The sequence below is a fragment of the Dasypus novemcinctus genome, chromosome 1, assembly GCF_030445035.2.
Source record: "Dasypus novemcinctus isolate mDasNov1 chromosome 1, mDasNov1.1.hap2, whole genome shotgun sequence".
NCBI classification, from domain to species: domain Eukaryota; kingdom Metazoa; phylum Chordata; class Mammalia; order Cingulata; family Dasypodidae; genus Dasypus; species Dasypus novemcinctus.
Genome location: NC_080673.1, coordinates 151066446 through 151071418, shown reverse-complemented (window position 1 = coordinate 151071418; position 4973 = coordinate 151066446).

Here is a 4973-nt window from a genome sequence, read left to right as displayed (position 1 = left end):
GAACACTATTCCATCTATCTCTGGAAGTGGTTCCTCAGGAAACGGAGGTTGGCTGTCACTGTGGGCACCAAGGTGGAAGGGAAAATGGACGTTAAATGTGTGGAACCAAAGTAAATGGGGGGCAAGAGAGGAGTTTCTTGAGAGTACACAAGGATGGATATAAAACATGTAATATTACACCATAACATAAAGGAGATGACAGACTGATAATGTAAACCATAATGTAAAACATAGGATAACTAAAAATGTAAAGAACTGTGTATCCTAACGTATGCACCATAATGTAAGCACAGATGTTACCTTGTTAGAAAGCTAATATCTCAGACTCTGTACATCACCTTAAGTAAATATGATATGAATAGGGCGTAAGAGTATCACTGTGGAAGGGAAAAGGTTTTCTGGTGGATGTGTGGGAGTGCTGTATATTATATATATGCATTGCTGTGGTCTAGGACTCCTGTGAAGAAATGCTGAATAATTAGGGGGGGAAAAAAAAAAAAAAAAAAAAGGATAGGATGTGGAATTTTTTCAAATCAACATTCTTTATCTAAGTTCTTTATCTAACTTTATCCAAGTTCTTTATCTATCCTTTAAACCCATCGCTATATGCCATTCCCTAGTAAGGGACCATGACATTATATTGGGCTTCAAATTTCGGGGAGTTCTGGATCACAGAGTGTTTCAACAATGGCAATGGAGGGATACTGGTATGGGATACCAATGACAGGTGATATATGGCTGACAGGGAGCTGTACAGAACATATGTCCAGGATGCATGGTAATGATTGGATATACTCATAGTGGCAACAATCAAAAACCACAGCAGGGGGGGGTACTGGGTTCCTGGCCAGTGGTGCTCTGTCGTGGTCCCTAGGGGAGCAGCGACAGTCTCCCAGGTACAGCGGCGGGGACCGGGAGGGAGTGAGGGTTCAACAGTGAGCCCCTGATGCTAATGACTATGCTTGTGAGCTGATAAACCTAAAATAAGAACAAGGCCTAGAGCAACATTGTGCCTGGGAATTCCCTCCTGTCAGCCTTCATGTTACTCAAATGTGGCCAGTCTCGAAGCCAAACTCAGCATGTAAATGCAATGCATTCCCTCCAGTGTGGGACATGACACCCGGGGATGAGCCTCCCTGGCAACGAGGGACCACTATCAACTACCAACTGATGATGCAACTGGAAAAGGACCTTATACGGAAGGTTCAATGCGGATCAGCAGAATATCCATGTCTACATAAAATAACATGACTTTAAAATGCTGTTTGACCTAAAGTAAGGGGGAAATGGAAAGGAGAAATGAGTTTATATGGCTACGAGTTTCTAAAAAAGAGTCTGGAGGCTGGCAGAAGGATTACCCTCATGCACAACTGAGCAGAGTTAGAGAGACAGATAAAGCAGATACAACCCCCAGATATCGGTTCCTTTGAAGGCTAAAGAGACCCATGAGAGTTATGGTCATGGCCGATGGGGTTAACTACCAGGGCAGATGGCCCCTCTTTGGAAATGGTGTTTATGTGTGATGAATCTGGACTCAGATGGGATCTCCCTTCATAAGACTTTCATGCTAATGTGCTGGAGGTGCAGTTAATGTTGGGGTTTAAGATATATTTAGGGGATTTGAATCTCTGGACTGACAATGTGATAGCCAGATCCTGAGCCTCAACAGACTCCAGCACCTACAATCTGATTTATTGGACTTACCACACTCAGCTAAGATGGAGGTGAAGAAGGACAACCACCACACCATGGAGCCTAGAGTGATTACAACTGAAAATGGGAGGATTGCATCCAGCATCCAGGTGGAATCTGAGCCTCCTCTTGACATAAAGGTGCAATGGACACAACCAATCCAGTGTCCACATAGAAGAGGTGGCATTGGATTGGGAAAAGTGGACATAATGGACAAAGGGTATGGGGAAAGGCAGGAAGAGATGAGAGGTGGAGGCGTCTTCGGGACATGGAGCTGCCCTGGATGGTGCTTCAGAGGTAATCACCGGACATTGTAAATCCTCACAGGGCCTACATGATGGAATAGAGGAGAGTATGGGCCATGATGTGAACCAATGTATATGAGGTGCAGAGGTGCCCAAAGATGTACTTACCAAATCCAATGGATGTGTCATGATGATGGGAACGAGTGTTGTTGGGGGAGCGGAGAGGGGGGGTGGGGGGGTGGGGTTGAATGGGACCTCACATATATATTTTTAATGTAATATTATTACAAAGTCAATAAAAAATAAAAAAATTAAAAAAAAAAAAAACCAAAAAAAAAAAAAAAAAAAAGATATATTTAGGGGATTTGAATCTCTGGACTGACAATGTGATAGCCAGGTCCTGAGCCTCAACAGACTCCAGCACCTACAATCTGATTTATTGGACTTACCACACTCAGCTAAGATGGAGTTGAAGAAGGACAATCACCACACCATGGAGCCTAGAGTGATTACAACTGAAAATGGGAGGATTGCATCCAGCATCCATGTGGAATCTGAGCCTCCTCTTGACATAGAGGTGCAATGGACACAACCAATCCAATGTCCACATAGAAGAGGTGGCATTGGATTGGGAAAAGTGGACATGGTGGACGATGGGTATGGGGAAAGGCAGGAAGAGATGAGAGGTGGAGGCGTCTTTGGGACATGGAGCTGCCCTGGATGGTGCCTCCGAGGTAATCACCGGACATTGTAAATCCTCACAGGGCCCACTGGATGGAATGGAGGAGAGTATGGGCCATGATGTGAACCATTGTCTATGAGGTGCAGAGGTGCCCAAAGATGTACTTACCAAATCCAATGGATGTGTCATGATGATGGGAACGAGTGTTGTTGGGGGGGGAGAGGGGGGGTAGGGGGGTGGGGTTGAATGGGACCTCACATATATATATATTTTTAATGTAATATTATTACAAAGTCAATTAAAAAAAAAAAAAAAAAAAAAAACAAGAGAGTAATCCCCTCTCCCCGACTCCAGAAGTTCCTGTGATCAAGTTTCCGGAGCTGCCTAATGAGAATACAAGCAGACTCAGAAGAACACACAGCGAAAGGACACAGAGAGCACACAGGGAGGAGGAGAGATAAATAAAAAACAAACCTTTTTAAAAAAATTATAAATCCGTGCTTTCATCAGTTGTACAAAGTGTACCACAGCAATGCAATGTTAATAATGGGACCGTATGTGGAAACCCTGTATTTTATGCACGACTGTTCTGTAAACCTAAAACTTCTCTTTTAAAAAAATGTAGTACCTCACATTATAGATAAATGGATACTTCTGCCACAATAACAAAATATATTGTAATAGCTGTATTTCAGAGTTGATTGAGATGGAAAGCAGACCAAGCTTCACCACCATCCATAGACTGACTGGTCGCCTGCGACTCAGTGGGTGGTTTGAATATAACAGCTGGGATTTAAACAGAGGGGAAAGTGAGAGCTGTGCAGATTGAGGGTCAGATGGCCAATTGTGGGCTTGTGCAGGATGATGAAGCAGATTAGGAGAAAAGAAGAGAGAGCTGCAGAGGAAAGTCAAAAAGGAAAGAGGCACAGAGGGACACAGAGACAGAAAGGAAAACCTAGAAGAGAACTGGAGAGGAGATGGGCCTCCACTCCTGAGTGCTCTCGTCCTTCCTGGCTGTGACTCCCGGTTCTCAAGGCAGCCTTACTTGTGCTAGTTTGAGGGGTTCTCTAGTCCTTGCACTCAAAAGAGTCCTGATACAATGTGTATTCAGGAAACAGCCAAAAGTTCTCTGAGCAGATTTGGAAAACCAGAGCCAGAATTGTGCAGTGTTTTCCACTGGTTTTAAAGAGTGGGTTTTGATGGCTCAGCCAAATGCAGGGAAGTACCTTGGATTGGATCCTGGAACAGAAAAAGGATATTAGTGGAAAAATGGACACAATCGGAATAAAGTCTGGAAGTTGTTTAATAGTAATAATAATTTCTTATCTTTGACAAATATACAATGGTTATGAAAGATAACATTAGGGGAACCGAATGCACCAGAACTCTATACTATCTTTACAACTTTTCTGTAAATCTAAAATTCCAAAATTAAAAGTCTATTAAAAATGAGCTTCAATTCCCAAAAAGAGAAGGAGGTGGAATGATGGAGTGGAAAGAGCAACTATAATAGGAGTCAGAAAAACCTTGAAGTTGAAAAACTTGCGGTTCAAGTTGTAAAACCTTGGCTCCTTCCTTGCTGTGCAGCCTTGGCTGAGACACTTCACCTCTCTGGTTCTCAGTCCCCCAGAGAATTCACAGTTGAGTTTTGGGGAGTCAGACAAGGACACCACAATGACAGTGTGGCTTGATGAGTGGTGTAAGAACAGAGGAAGGGTGCCTGATTCAGCCTAGGCACTGAAATTGTGTATGAATGAATTCAACCCTTGGCTCATGTTTGATAATTGCCTTTCGCAGTTTGACAAATAAAGAAAAAAATCACCATACCAGAGTACTTTATAGCCTCTTTGCAGATGTACATTATTTGTATACTTAATCATAGTGCATGTGCATTTTGTGGGCCACTTTTCTAGGTAACATTATCTCAAAGGCGTTTTTACTGTTCTAATTGTCCTCATAAATATTTCCACTGGGAGGAGGCAATATAACATAGTGGTTAGGACTGTGGCTATGGAGCCAAGCTCTGGGTTTGAATCCTGACTCTAGCACTTACTATATGCGAGGCATTCAGCCCCTCGGTGCCTCATGTTCCTCACATGGGGAAAATGATACAATTTGCCTCAAAAGATAGTTGAAATTATTGGATCATTCTCAGAACTCCGGATAGTGATGGGCCCAAACAATAAATAATATTTGCTCTTATTACAAATTTTTGACAGTTATACAAAATCCAAACATTTCAGAATCCTTCATAATTCCATCCACATTTCCATAATAAAGACCACATTAGTTGGGAGCACGTTTCTCCTCTCCCCTTTAATTTTATTTTCTATACATTTGCTAACATATTTTGC